A 15,484-nucleotide genomic window follows, 5' to 3' on the forward strand; every position below is an offset into this window, starting at 1 on the left:
CCGCCGAGGGGCGGTCGGAGGCGGCGGGGGCGGCAGGGAGCACCGCGGGCACCCGGCTTTTTTGGACGGGGTCGCAGCCCTGCCCGGCGCCTGCCCGCTGCCGGGGCGAGGAGCGCGATGCCGCGCCCGCCTTGCCCTGCCTGCCGGCGGCCCCGCGGCTCCGCGCCGCCGGCAGCAGCGTAGCGCCCGCCCGCCTCGGGCACCGGCTGGGCAGCGCGGGCGGGGCGGCATGGGGGCTCCCGCCCCCCGCGGCGCTCGGCGCGGAGCGGATTACAAATGAGCGGCGCGGCCCGGCGCCCCGGGTCCGCGGGCACCCCGGCATGTAGAGCCTGACGGAGCGGCGCGGAGGTGAGCGGCCCCCCGGCGCGGGAGAGGGGGGACGGGGCGGCTGGCGGGCGCGCACCTTGCGCGGGGAGCGGCCCCTCGGCCGCGGGGCCTGGCAGGAGGACGGGGCTGAGAGCCCCCCCTCCGTCCCCTCTCGGCGCTTCCCGAACTTGGAGCCGCGGCTGTTAAATACTCCCCTCGCCCCGCGTCCTCGGGTGCCGCACACCCGCCGCGTGTGACAGGGGCCGCTCCTTTTCATCACACCCACCCCCCCCCCACACCCCCCCCCCCGGCTTGGAGGGGTTCTCCCGCTGAAGTTGCCAGCCCCCGAGCGGCCGCGGTGCAGCAGGGCCGGGCCGGGCGGCGGGGCCGCGCTTCCCCGCGGGAGTTCCCGGCACCGCCGGGACGTTCAGCCTAAGGGACGGTGCTGAATTTTAGCTGTCTTTGCGCTAAATGACAGCGCTACCCCGTCAGCCACCTGCTTCCTCACATGTACGGGTTAAATACAAACGTAAGTTGTTATTAATTAGGGCATCCTTTTGACCTGGCTGTGAGTCGTCTCGCTGACCCACGAGCCCTCAAAATAGGAAAGGTAACACTAATCTCGGAGGGGGTGTTCTCTGCTGTGATGCTCGCAGAAGAAATGCCTCATTTATCATCCCCTCGGTCCACAAACTATCGGGCATCTTGCAGTTTATAGTTTACCAAATTCCGCAGCCTAAAAAAAAAGTCAGGGATGATTTTCAAGACTCTTCGTAAGTTCATTTGTTTACTATGGAGCCGTGACTTCAATGGTCTCTTTGGTATAAAAACCTTCTGCTTGTGTGATATTTTTGGTGGCATTGACAACAGATTTGTTAGTCATGGTTATGAATATGGTAATGTGCAAGTCTTCCATTAAATTCTACATGCTCTAGGTAACATGGTTGAACAGTCATGTATGAAGTCTTACATCCTCACTGCTGCTGCAAGGGAGTTGCTTTGAACTTCCAGTCCGTTTGATCACTTCCTCGTAACTTTTCCACTCTATTATAAAAAATAATTAATCTTCCTGCTGGTCAGATGTAAACCCCAAGTTTTGTGTCAGGTGCACCTCCTTGCAAGCAAGCTTATGTAATGCGGCGCCCTATGCAGAATGCAAGAAGTGATGGAAGGAAAGATTTTTGGGAAGAGGATGGTCATGTGGTTACAGTGCCTCCGTGTGTGTGCATGTCCCCATGGGAGAAGAACTGAGGAGGGTTATTTACTTCTGTTCTGTGGACATCCTGCCTGATCCTGGGCAAGTCTCTCAGTCTTCTTCGGTGTTGCCTGCCTTCTCCATAAAATATGGCTTATCCGGTGTTACTGCTTCTCAGGGCTGTGTGAAGCTTCTCAGAAGCCCTTGAAAACACTTTTCAGCCAGGGAGGTACTGTGTAAATGCAAATTACTATATTGCTGTTTTAAAAATGCTTTTCAGAAGTTAAAGCGGTATCTTTAGGCAGTTTATTGAAACTGCAGCCAAATGTCTTTCCAGACAGCTCCAAAGCAGACTAAAGAAACTATTTTCTTGAGTAATACTCCCCTGTAAAGAAATCTAGTGTCATTTCTCAAGAAAAGAAAAAAAAAAAAAACAACCCACATTTGGGTGTTATCAGATGTGTCACTCTTTGTTCTGTCCATGAATATTTACCCCCACTTTCTCTGCATGTAACTTGGCAGTAATTATCAGCTGGAGAAACACTTCAGTCCTAGACTGTTTAACCTGTAAGTGGCAGATGAAGACATGAAAGAGCTTACCCTGACAATTACATCAAACTGACCCACTGTGAGTCCACTGGTCTCTGTGGTATGGCTTTGCTGTTCCATCTGGTTGTACTGTTACTCCGAGATTTAGCAATGATCAATATGCTGCCAGTTAGGAGCAAGTCTTCCTAGGCAAGAGCTATGTCTCAGATACTGCTACAGGGCACATTTCTAGCATTAAAAATAAAGAAAAAGGTCCAGGTCCTGGCTTTTTTTTTTTTTTTTTTTTTTTTAAAAGCTATGAAAAGAAACTAGATGGAAAATGAGTTTGGGACTAACCTCTGATCAGCTTTAATTTATCATGCAAGTACATAGAACATTAACAGAATTCCTTAGTTTTATTACTGGGATTTTGGGAAAAGTCTTTATATTTTAATGTGCATTGCTTTCATTCTAGCATATTGAAATGTCATTGGTTTTGTAATACATTTTTTAAAAGGCATGGTTATTTTTCTTAACCACCTTCTGCTTTGGTAGAATCTCAATAGCTTCTCAGAATCGCATTTGAGGTAATGCAAGATACAAAATTCTTTGATTAGCTTGCTTTTTGCAAAGATTTATTTTCAGGCAACATTAAAAAAATTCTTAGAATCGCAGTTCTGAGGTCTTTTCATGTTGTGGATTTAATAGACAAGGTACTGTCAGCTGAGTTATGAGTCTTGCTAATAATATGATTATGTTGGTTTTTGAGAGATATAGTTCTTGAAAACGTACCTAAGAGGAAAAAATTCACAAAAGCTATGTGCAAATAATTTTTTTTCCTACAACAGATGGAAGAGCTCGATAATCACCACTCAAGGGTGGCTAAAATTAGTTTGAAACAGAAAAGATTATTCCTACAAGTACAGTAGTATAATTTGTATGAAATGAGCCAAATCCTACTAATTGTTACACTGGTGTAAATATAGAGTAATTCCTTTGCCTGGAGTTGCTCCTTCTTTATGAAGTAATGTAGAACACAGGGGATTATGATGCTGTTGATTTGTAGTTCTTCTTGACATATTTGGTATATTTGTAGTTCTTCTTGAAACCCAGTGGCAGAATATGGCCCAGAATTTAGCCTCCTGTTCTCATGTTCACAGTAACATAATATTCACTCACTGAGACTCCAATTCAAAATTTGCTGTAATATGATTGTGGGTAGAGGGTTGCTGAGTGACTCAGATGAATGTAGCTCAGAGTAAACAAACATGTAAATCATTTCTGGCTAGAGAGAGAGAAAGGAAAACATGAGAGAACAGAGAAAAGCCAACCTCAAGGATGAGACATTTATAATGACATGATCAGCAGGGATCACCAAGTTCAGCAGGATTCAGCCATCAAAAACTCAGGACTGTATTTGCCAGAGTCTTTTACCTTTGGTAATGAGAGGAACCTGTATGAAGTGAGTGCCTAAATGCAAGTATTACAAGCAAGCAGAGTTTTCCACCTGCTAGGTCTGGTACAAAGGTGAGCAGGCTCATCTCGAAAGCTACATTTGGGCACATTTAAATGGCCCACTATGAGACCTGGGAACCAGGTATACTGCCTGTCTCAGAGAGGCAGGATGCTGCCAGTGACTGATTGGTGGTCTCTACAATGTCCAATTGGGGAAAAATATGAGCTAGCCAGAGATTCCTGGAGGTTTCTGAACCCAAAATCCTGGCTAGCAGTGTGGTGTTGGTATGACTAACTGCAGAAGGATTCCAGACCCAGCTTGTGGTTCAGGTTAAGGAGTACCAGAGCAAGTCAGTGGCTTTGAAACAACTGTAGGTTTCTTCTTAGCTAGGTGATTCTCTAGCACAAAATCAGAGCAAGGCAAGGGCTATTCTCATTTGTATTTCCTGCCAAGGGAGACGACCAGTCAGCACAAATCACTGCAACAGAGCATCTTGCCAGTCCCAGTGCAGTTAAAAGGCATAGGAGGATGGAGCTGTCTCTGTGTGTGGGAGACTGCAGTCACCAGAAAGCTGGGGCAGAATTTTTATCCCTTTCAGCTGTCTGAGCTATTACGCTTCAGTGTGTTTTCAGGGTAAGTTAGGTTAAGTTTACTCTTGGGGAAGCAAGAAATGTGCTGGCATCCAGGGCTGAAATGAGGAGAGCTGGGACTCGTACCCTTCTGCTGCACAAGGATCAGTTCCCCAGAGCTCTGCCTCCATGATGGCTAACCTGCCTCCTGTTTTGGCCACTTTTACCGTCATGGTAAAGAGAGGATGCTGTGTTGTTTTGTGAAGTTGTTCAACATAAAACCTGGGCTCTTCCTGAGATTTCCTGTCTTGGAAAGCAATGAGGAGTCTTTAGAGTGAAGCATGGCCATAGGTATGGCATCCTTGCAGTGTTTTCTATGAGATGATGGCTGTGAAGGGAAGGAACTGGAGAGACAAGGTATATTTCCCTATGTGTATGAATAGCAGATAGACCTCAGTCCTCATTTCTCCATTTTTTAATTTTCTTTAGAGTACATCAGGTTTTATATAATGTTGGTCAGAGCAGCCATGATAAGAGACTTGACTTAGGCAGCAGGATAATTTTTGCAAATAGGAATTATGGGTGTTTCTGTTAGATTGTTAGACATGTATTATTATTTATTCTCAGCTCAATCTCTGGATTCAAGCCAGGAAGCTACTTTGTTCTTATTCCCTTCTCTCTTCTCTCAGTCTCTCTCCCTCTTCATGTGCAATGAACATGTTCCAGTGAGAATTGAAGCAATTTCCTGGCCCCCTTCATGTGTCCTGCATCTCTTTTGCATCCTTAGAGAGGAATCTGATTCACTGTTTGGGAAAGACTGACTTAAGCACCTGAATAGAGTCAGATGTGTTTCCTATCATGTCTGTTAATTAAATTGTAATGCTCATTACCACAGGATGCTGTGGAGGGCAAAAGCATAAGCAGGTTGAAAAAGATGAGATGAGTTCACAACGAACAGAGAGTGGATAGGAAGCATGATGGTCTGGATGTAACCTCTGGCTCTTTATGAATTGCCAGAGGCAGGGAGAGTGCAGAAGGGAACAGTCACTGTAAATGCAGTGGACACAGACTGCTGCCCATCACCAGAGATAACATCCTGGGATAGAAGGACCATGGGTCTAATCTCTTCCTGTGCTCTCCCCACACATAGCTTGCTGAAACAGCAATTCACTTTCTTGTCAGTAAAATACAGAGGGAAGAACAAATCTTATGGAATAGTGTTTATTGGGCATTTTGGTTACAGAATGATAACCACAGTAGAGATTTCAGCCTGCTCACACAGGTATTAATGGATTAACATAGGAAGCTGCAAGAATTTCATTGTGTGAAGCCTTACTGGCAAAGCAGTGTGTGAGGATGAAGCCATTTGGGGCTCAGGGCACTGACTGGGACAAGAAGATGAAATAATTCCACTCTCTCATTCAGTCTTTGTGTCCTATTCGTTCTGGTTTGTGCCACATTATGAAACGGAGGTGCTGATCTCTTACTTAGCCCGGAGCTGCAGTTAATGGAAATATCTGTATTATGTGTATTGGGGTATTTGAAAGTTTCCAGGTGGAAAGACTTCCAGGTTTATAAAATTGCCCTAATGCCCTAAAATTGTTCCTAATGGGAACAAGAGAAATAAAGATTCCTAGGATGTCAGCGCCTCATCACTGACTCTTCACCCTCCTCTTGGGAGGCCAGGTTAGATGCAGGGACATGGTCACTGAATAAATGGACAAGGGTGAGATGGATCCCCAAGATACAGCTAGGAAGACTATTTCAAAGAGAAGCATCTGCTGCGAGAGAGGGATTTTTTTAACAGGAGACGAGAGGTTACGTTGGCAAAGGAAGTAACGCCTGATCTAGGGAAGAGGACAGGAGAGCACAGAGAATGTTCAAACAAAAGATGTGAAGTCCCTGCAGTATATGTAAGGCTATAGTGACAATCCTTTACCCAGATCTTTCTTTCCTGTATAACACCATCAGGGGATCCTCATTTGGGAAGAGCAGACTGAGTCTCTGAAGAATCCTAAAAGTCTTCGTAAGTTTGCTTTTCCAGCAATATCCTGTTTCTTCAGCAAGAAAACAAAGACTAACCTCCCTCTTGGGAAAGTCCATGAGGGCCGTATCTGCAGCTGGCTGTGCCCAGTGGCTCCACAGGGATTGCTGGAGAGAACAGAGCTGCCCAGCCAGCAGCCCTGTTCTTCACCAGCCTCCTGGTTCCTCGACAGGGAGAGCAGCTCCCATGAGGTCCTGGCTGACACCCCATTGCCAGCTCCCGCTATCAGAGGGGTGTACGACAGGAGATAGATACAACATGACCACGTCACTGATCCTGACAGACACTGAGTCCCCTGCTCTGTGCCCTAGATATAAGGGGCACAAACTGGACCCAGACCAGGGGTGTGCTCTATAGCTGGGAGAAGGGCTTCAGGCTTCTCAGACTCAAGGTCTAAAATAAGTGTCTGCCTTAAAATGTGCATCTTTGTTTAAGCCTGGAGCTCTGTGTTTATGGAGTGTTAGGGCAAATGTTCTGACATTTGTCTGTGGGTTTCTATTGATCTTGAAATCATGCCAAGTTTGAAATTATATCTTTCCAGCTCTCCTTACTTTTTCACCATATACAGGGGTTGATGCTGGTGTGCACACTACTAAGATTACACAAAGAGTTGGTGTCGAGGAGTGATATGTTATGGTCCTGCAAGCACGCGCGCCTGCGCACACACACAAAATGGCTTCACTTCCACATTGTCTCCTGCAGTTTTCCCTGCACCCTGTCTGTAACCTAATCAAACAGGCTGAGCAGCTGGTGAGTGGGCGCCTTGCCTGTCAAAGACATGGGTATGAATATCAGCAGTCAACAAGCCATCACATTAGCTATTGGCACAAAATGTAATTAGTGAGGGTAGACACCCCTCCCAAAAATAAACCCATTGCTGTCCACAGAAGGCACATGAACCCCTGGTTGACTGAAATAGTTTGGGAAAAGAAAGAAGTTGAAGAGTGGCTTGGATGAAAGTGATATATGCAGGATGCCGCAATGGGTGAAAGAAAGAGGTGTTTTAGAAGTCTTCTAGCTTTTTATCTGAGGGTTTCCGATGAATCTCCAGTCAAAAATAGTTCACCTGCACTGGCCATGCATCTATGGAGTGGGTCAGGTAGCACAAATACTAGCAGATCTTTCTGGGTTGTCTTCTGATTTTGCCAAAGATTTGAATGTATGCATGAATGGAACAAAACAGAAAATGAGGAGTTTTTCCTACAAAAACCTTACAGATACCCAAAATGCCATTCCAGCCTACCAACATAACAGTCACCAAGCCCCAAAAGTTTGTAAGTTTTTATGCAAAATGGAGCATCTTGAGAAGTCAAGAGCCTGCTAGTTAAATCAGCAGAGGGCTCTGGAGAGGAAAGGAAAGGATGAGATTCAGGCTGCCAACACAAGGGTGGCCTGGCCCAAAGTCTGTTTGGTCTTTCTTGTATGGAAGAAAGATCAGATTTGTCAGAGCTATTAGCTCTGTTTGGTCCCTGCTCAGAGACTTTTCCAGTCCAAGGCTAAGCTCAATTCTCAGAATTCCCAATTCTTGCCTGTCTGAAGGAAAATGTGGCTCTAATTGGCCTGTCCTCTTTCACCAGTCCTGGGGCTGGCCATGGGTTGAATTGCTGATGACATCTGAAGGGACCCTCTGGACCTGTGAGTGAGCACAGAAGCAGCAGTGTGTAATGGAAAAATTCCCACTGACTTCACTGCACTTTGGATCTGGGCTTGAAGAACGATGTTTTATTTCAGATGTTCTCACTGTCCTCTGAATGGCTTATTTGCATTCTTTTCTAAGGCCCAATAGCTGATGGCACCAGAATTCAGGGTGAAGTATTTGGGGTGTCATGAAGGAGCAGGGTTGCTGCCATGACCTTCCCACGCGCGTTTGGATTAATCTTTTCTTACAAAAATCAACTGGAAACAAAGCTCCCTCCCCTGTGGCACTGACCTATGCAGAGCAGGCCGGTTCAGGGCTGTTTTGTGTGTTCACTTTTTTAGCATCAGAGCCTTTCTTTTTTTTCCTGCTTCTGCATGCAGAGCTTCTCCTCAGTGACCGGAGGTGTGTATGTGGAGCAGGGACACCTGCCTTCACTGGCGGGGCAGGTGACTTGTGAAGGTCACCTCTTCAGAAGCATCTTTCTGTCCTTCCCAGAATGGGGGCTGACTCAGCCCAGGAGTTTGGGCTTGTGTTCAGGCTCAGCCCTTGGTAAGCATGGAGTTACAAATAGCTGGATAAAAGCAGAGTGCATTGTTTTGCACTGTGACAGGCTGAGGTGAAGGGAATTAGAGAGTTGCTCCAGACGGGGTCAGAGAGATGTGTTTCCTGCAGTCCTGCTACGTAGCCCCTTTCATGGCAGTGCTCTTTTAGAGTCCTTTAATCTGGTTATTCTGCTTGGCTGAAGTCCTTTAGCCACCAAACTTGCAGCACTGAGACTGCGGTGCTGTGAGAGGATCCTGTGCTTGATTGTTCCTACATTTGAACTGCGATAAGACCACAAACACCTGTCAAATCTCCACTGCTGTCAGATTATTCACAGCAACTACATTGTTAGATGGATTTTGTTGTTGTTTACAGACATTTCAGAACCTGATCCAGGTTCTACAAATGGCTCTGGTATTCCTGGATGTTTGGCCAAACACATTTTTGCCAGCAATGGCTTGTAGACTGGTCTCTCACTTTCTGTGAGGCCTGTGGGAAAATCTGGGCAGCCACAGGATGTGGCTCTCCTTGATCCAGACACTGATGCTTGAGCTTGAGAACCTTCTCTGTTCAAATGCCCTCCAGTAGTACTGGCAAGCTGAGTGCTGTTGTACACATGACAGCATGGCGTTTCCTCCCTTTTCAAGTGATAACCATGCATGAGTGGGTACACGCTGGGGCATACAGCAGTGTGCAATCACACAGCAGTGAGGCCTGGTCTGTGGTGTGTTCCTATGCTTAAATGTTGAAGTGTTATGAAGAGAATGCAGAGTTTCGAAAGAAATTGAATTAGGGTTTTAGCTCTCGTTCATTTCTGGAAAATCTGAAGTATGTTAAATGGTATTAATACTGTGCCCATATTGCAGTTGCTGTTTAAATCGGCTTTATGGATTGAGCCTCTTAACATAGAGTTAGGATAGATTAGCAGCATCGTCACCCATTTTACAGACAAGGAAAGAGAAACACAGCAGCATACTCATGATCATGCAAGATCAAAAAGTCAAAGCCAGGTCTTCTGCTTCCTTGATGCCACAGCACACAAAGCTGTCACTGAGTTCAGTTTATTAATTCAGAAGCAAAAGAACAGTGTGCAACTAATAATGTGGTTACATGAGGGATACTAACATGCTGTGTAGATTTTGTGATGGATGGATTCCTGTTTTAATCATCTTTTATAGCTCCAACATATACAATACACCTTTGTGAGTACTAAATGGGGAATCAAGTCATAAAGAATTAAGACTTCAGACAGGGGGGCACAAAGCCCAGCCCACTTCCCACAAAGAGGCCATTAGCAGTGATGCAGTTGCAGACGGACACATTGTGTTGTTATGACCAGTTTAAACTCCATATTGAACATGTCCAGTGCTAAAATGGGACTGGCAGTTGCGAACATAAAGTAGGATATTTATGGAATAATTATGAAACACTCTTAGATGGAGGATCCAAGCGAGAGAGCTCGCAGAAGAAGCTCCGGTAGAAGTTTGTAGAAGCAGCATGTAGGTTGATTCTTTGCCTGTCTTGCTGGATGGTGGGGAATGGATCAAGCTGTGGGGCAGTCTTTTTTCTCCATTACGTAGATGTCAATCTTATTGCTGCTAAGGTCAGCCCAAAACAGGGGTAAAGGACTGAATTCTAATCTGCAAATATGAAAAGTGAAGAATATGGGCAGGTCTTGTCTTCAGTAGAAGTAAAGTCTTTTATAGCAAACATCGTTTATAAATATCATGGATAACTGATGCTATTCAAAAGTACTGGTTTGTTTCCAAATTAACCAACACATAACTAGATCTACTCTTTTCTCATTTAAATTCACTATTTTTTTATCTTGGTTTGGATCCAGAGGCCTGATCAACTGTTTTTTTATCCAGCACTTCTGTTGAATCCATATGGATCAATTATCATTACCAAGAGCATCGTTAGTCCTAAACAGAACCTCTCACACCTGAAAAACGAATGCTGGAAACAACCTTCTCAGACTGCAGAATTTTTCTAGCCTAGATGGACCACCTCTGTGCAGTAGGGATGCTGGAGACACAGAGGGGTGTTTGAATACCAAAAGGTTTTTTAGTTTGACCATCTCTGTTTTCATAGAGGTTTGGAGAATGACTGCATTTTGCATGAGTGCCCAAGTCTGGTGAATACTACAAAGTAATGAACTGTTCCCGGTGAAAACCCAGTCATCTGCATTAGACCAGCCCACTATGTGTTTGTAGCGCTGCTGATGGTGCCTTTCATGTCTGGGCAGCTGGGGAGACCTTATGGGGCAGAAAAACATAGATTTAGCCCATAGGAAATACTAGAACCCAACCGCATGTGATTATTTCAATAAAAAATCCTGTTTGTATTTGTTACAGCCCAGGAACATACCATGACCTGACCATCGTCTTTACCCTCCTGGATAATGTCAGTACAGTCTTTGCAGAGCACCCTCCAACCTTTCATCTTACCAAGACACCCTGTTTTTGCATGCAGATAGATAAGGTGCCAGGAGATGGTCCTGCAAATTTGTGCTTTTATTTGGTCCTAAAGCTCCCCTGCTGCACACATCCAAGCCCAGCAAAGCACTGGTGACATATGGACAGAGACATACTCCTAAATTGGCACTTGTTGTCTTCTCTTGCTTTTTTTGGGGGTGCCGAGTAGGGAAGATGTAGCTCAAAAGTGAGAGTGACAATAGACTAACTCAAAACATAGCACACTTTGGGGCTAAGAACTGAAGAAGTTCAATAACAGCATGTGATAGACTACCTTGGTGGTACATGAAATGAGAAGCAAAGCATGGAGATACTTTGATGTGGTACCAAAGCTTTGCAGTACCTTCCCTGCTGAGTTAGAGCAGAGTTTTAATTTGGTGAGTCTAGTCAATGGCATCAGCCCAGTGTAATGAACCAGGAAGGAGTCCAGAATAGTGGCTTCTTGTTTCAGTTTTACCTGTGCAACTAGGAATTCTGTCACTGAAGTCAGCAAGACAAGTGAATCTGCGTAAGTAGAAGGAAATTTAGAGTGCGCAAGGTCCATTTGAAACAAATCTGCTCTGCTTTGGCTGAAGTAATGTGAAGGAAGAGCATAGTAAATTAGTAACTAACATTAGAAGGGAAAATAGAAAAGGAAGTTAAAAGAAATGAGAACTCTTAAGTATTTTCTTGCACTAAGATGTCATATAAATATATACAGACTTAATTAGGAGAAGGTTACTTGAAATCTCAAAGCCAGCTATCAGCTTCCCACTTTCTCACAATATTTTGTTACAGCCTACTATAAAAAAGGCATTTAATTAAAACAGATTTATTCATCTAATCATGCAGGTGTTACAATGAGACACTGTTTCCAGAACTTGGGTCTTTTTGTTTAACTTAATGGAAAGTAATAATATCATGGGAAAGGTATCTCCCATGTTAATAGGCAATATTCATCCCTTGTACATTAGCACTGGTTTGTTCTGTCTTTGCCCTGAGCCTAGCAGACTGCAAACACACTAGGGGATTTTGTCCCGCATTTTACGTGTGTAAAGGGAGGATTTTCCCTGAGATGTTTTCAGTTGTAATGGCGTAGTTGCTTATATTGCTTACTTAGACTTCTCTGTGTGCCCTAAGGATTTGCAGTCCTATGCTAATGTAATACATAGAGTCACCTTGACTTCACATTTATCAGCTTATGCAAGTGCTAACCTTTTACTGCACTGCAACAGAAATGTCATTCCTGTTCAGCCTCGAGATGACAAACAAACAGCTTCATTGTCAATAACAGATTTAGGAGGCTGGCTGACTCAGTGGCTTTGGGAGCGTAGTTCTTGTCAAATACTACACAAACCAAAGTGGGCAATCTTGTTTTTTTCCCCAAGGAGGGATGGTGTGTGTTTGTTTGAGTGGTTTCGCCTTTTTCAGGCTTTAAGGTGGGCATACTTGAGGTACACTGAACATTTCCTGCCAGCTTTCCACTCACTGTCTGTGGCATTATCTGGTGCAGTGTTGGCGCTTGTTTTGGAGCAGCTTGAACTGTAGGATCCTTGGCAGGAATGCAGTATCCCTAGAGCTATCACTGTCCCTCATTTTCTTTTATAGAAAGTTGAAGTCCAGAATGAAATTTGGGAAACATATGCAGAGCATTTGACTTTTTCAACCTGAAATGTCAGCCAAGTAACATTTGTGGAACCAGTATAGCCAGACACCAGGCAATAGTCACTCTGTAACAGCCTGGACTATCCTGCTAAGGATTTACAAGGAGACCCAGTAGCTCACCTGAAATAGAGGGGAATTCTTGGAGGAGTCTAGCTTCTTTTACCCAGACCCCTCACTCCTGTAGCTCCCCTTGAAGGTGATGCATGGTATCTTGGCTAAGTCAGCAGAGTTAGTATTAGCATGGTATGTTGAGCAGGCTTGCTGGCTTCAGAGGGTGTCTCACTAACCAAGTGGGACTCTACTTTACCTGACCTAGCACATTCAAAGTGAGCTTGAGTGCTGCTGTCATTAAAAGCGCCACAGAAAACTCAGAGCACAAATAAAGGGAAACTGGGCAATAATCTTCACAGAAAAAAAAACCTATTTCAAGGCCCAGAATATACCCTTAGCAAAACATTTTGATTTTGCCAAGGAAAATAAGTCATCCATGACTGAGTGAGGGTGGACTGTTCTGTGACACCTTGGGGATGAAAGAAAATCCAGAGAACTTAGGAGGAATAAGAAGGACTTGAGGCAGAAAAGCATCTGCAATTGGAATCCCTCCAAACTGCATACTCTGAATAAATGCCACTTGGAGCCTCAAGACTTGGCCTTGGGGAAGGGTACAAGGACTGTAGTGCTTTCCTTCCCATTGCAAGAGTGTATGGGCAGGAGACGAGCAGGCATCACTGGGGTCAAAGAGAATGATAGTAACACAGCTAGTGCAGGGTGTGATGCATAATAGCGTGCCAGGGTCAGTCGGGTCAGCAGCAAGAAGTACCTTTAATTATTTTAAGGTAGAGCTTGGAGCAAAAGCAGGGCAGAGGGAAGAGCTGTGGTCGCCATAATAATATGTGTAGAGCCCAGGGCTTATAGCCCTCCTCCCCTTCATCAGTCATCCTCCCCATGGAAATACAGAGGCAACCAGTGGGGGAAAAAAACCCAATCTGTGTGTTCAAGTAACTAATTTCTAACAAACACAAAAGTGCTTGGATTCATCCACTAAACTGACATGGAGTCAATTAATTGCAGTAGACTTTGAATGTGTCTTGTAGGAGACAGGAGAAATTCCTGAATGCATTGGATTGAACTGAGACATTTAAGAGATGCACCAATTCTCACTCCAACTGAAATACCCCTCTTGCAAGGAGAAAGGCTGACAAATGAGTGAATGAGTTCTTGCCTTGGGAACTATAGGATGAGCAACAACAGCAGCATCATTGTGGGGAGAAAGGTAGTGCTTGTGCTCACACAGATAGAGCCAAATAGGTGAATAGCTAACTTTGCAGCTATGTAAAATCAGGGAACCCTTTGTGGGTGTGGCTGATGCCCTACAGTTTTCCGTGCTTGCTTATATCTGTATGAAAGCTGGAGAACATGTATGTGGCTGTTCAGCGCAGCTTCTGCAAGCTGCTCTTCTGGCTGGAGATGCTGCACAGGAGAACAGTGTGGTTGTCAGAGGTGCTTGCTGGTAGTAAGATCTACACTACTGTGTTTTGATCAGAAATCAGTAAAGATGGACTTGAAATGTAGCTCTGAAAATAGCTCTGGAAAGAAGAAGCCAGACTGACTGGGCCAAAGGTATGCAAGCAAGAAAGCAAATAGCAAGCAACTGGCCTAATGCATTTTAGACAAAATTGAAAAGAGGTCTTCACTGACAGCAAAATCCAGCTAAAAAAGAGAATGCAAGGACTCCTTAGAGTGCTGGAGGGCACAGGAAAGCTGGCACTGAATCTAGCTTCCCACTTGAGAGCTGTGCTGTGCAAAGGTATTTGGTGGGCAGGGGATGAAAACCTTAAAAAAACAGGGACTGAAGAAGCTGAGGAAAGATAGCTAGGCTACAAGTACTGTAACATTAAACAGAAAGATACTTCTGGTCCTTTGTGGCACTTCAGAACACAGGGCCTAGGAAACAACCTCAGTACATTGAGAAGAATTTGGCCTTAGTTCATCAGTGTAAAAAATCCATTGTTTTATTTATTTTTTCATGCATGTGCTAGCTGAAACTAGCTACTAAATACAAATACTAAATACAAAACCATTCTTTATTATAGTTATAGAAAGGGACCTGAAAAATGAGGTCTTGAGAAAATTTTGGACCTGAATACTTTCAGTGAAGCCAAATTAAATCCTGTATGTAATTAAGCTGGTAGGGATGCAGGGTTATTCTAAAGAGTCAAAGAATTAATTTTACATTTGTGACAATGTACCCCCAAGCAACATCAGGCTCAGTATTTTAATCAATCATGTAGTCCATCTAGAAACAGCTCAGAATTTGAGGAAAGTCCCAATTTTCTCTTGCAATGATGCATGTAACGTATCAAGTCTTCAATGGATACTTTTTTTTGCAGTCATTTTTGCTATTTTGTTATGAAAACTTGATTGTGGGTAATAAAATTTAATGGACAGTGTTCAAGAATGCTAACAGCTAATTAGATGAACAAAAAAATGTGTAAAACTAACCGTAGAGCTTGAAATTATAGAACTGTACATGGTCATTATGCCCATGCCCATTGAAAGTGTAAGTGAAAAAAATCCCCAGGACTTCATTTAATATCTTTGCCAATTGTTTGTTATACAAGCTGGGTTTAGCCTTTTGGATCTGTTTTTTAACCAGACACTTTATCTGCATTGTATGTCTGGAAAGAACAGTGCTGACAGTATCTTGAAAATGAGAGCTGTGCAGTGAGAGAAAGTTATTGAAGCTAGGAGGAAGGCAAAAAATGAATTCTAGAAACAGAATACATTCCTGTTACAGCAACTAAGACCAGGGCCTGTTGAGTGTCTTTACTTGTAGCCACCAGTGATGTAATATACTCTGAAACCAAATGAGAGAAGCAAAGAGAAGTGCATACCTGAAAAACTACTTTCTCAAAGGTGTAGCAGAAAGGCAGTGGAAAAATCCCCAGTTTGCTGTGTCACTGGGACGTGGCTGTCAGATCGATCAAATGCTGCTGCTAAAACTCCCAGCCAGAATCCTGATTTCTTTTCAATCCCATAGAAGCTCTCAGCACCTCAAGGATTTTACCCACCCTTTATTTTGC

The 15,484-nt window shown here is 44.3% G+C and overlaps 1 protein-coding gene across 1 annotated transcript in view; it reads left to right on the forward strand.

The window, feature by feature from the left end:
* Positions 1-203: 203 nt before the first annotated feature.
* Positions 204-15,484, forward strand: part of TRPC5 (transient receptor potential cation channel subfamily C member 5) — a 98,460-nt gene continuing 83,179 nt past the window's right edge. Inside the window, exon 1 of the mRNA XM_074882415.1 lies at positions 204-348. The gene's annotated coding sequence lies outside the window, so the exon portion shown is untranslated. The remainder of the gene's footprint in view (positions 349-15,484) is intronic.

Source organism: Strix uralensis, chromosome 13, assembly GCF_047716275.1.
Source record: "Strix uralensis isolate ZFMK-TIS-50842 chromosome 13, bStrUra1, whole genome shotgun sequence".
In the NCBI taxonomy this organism is placed as follows: domain Eukaryota; kingdom Metazoa; phylum Chordata; class Aves; order Strigiformes; family Strigidae; genus Strix; species Strix uralensis.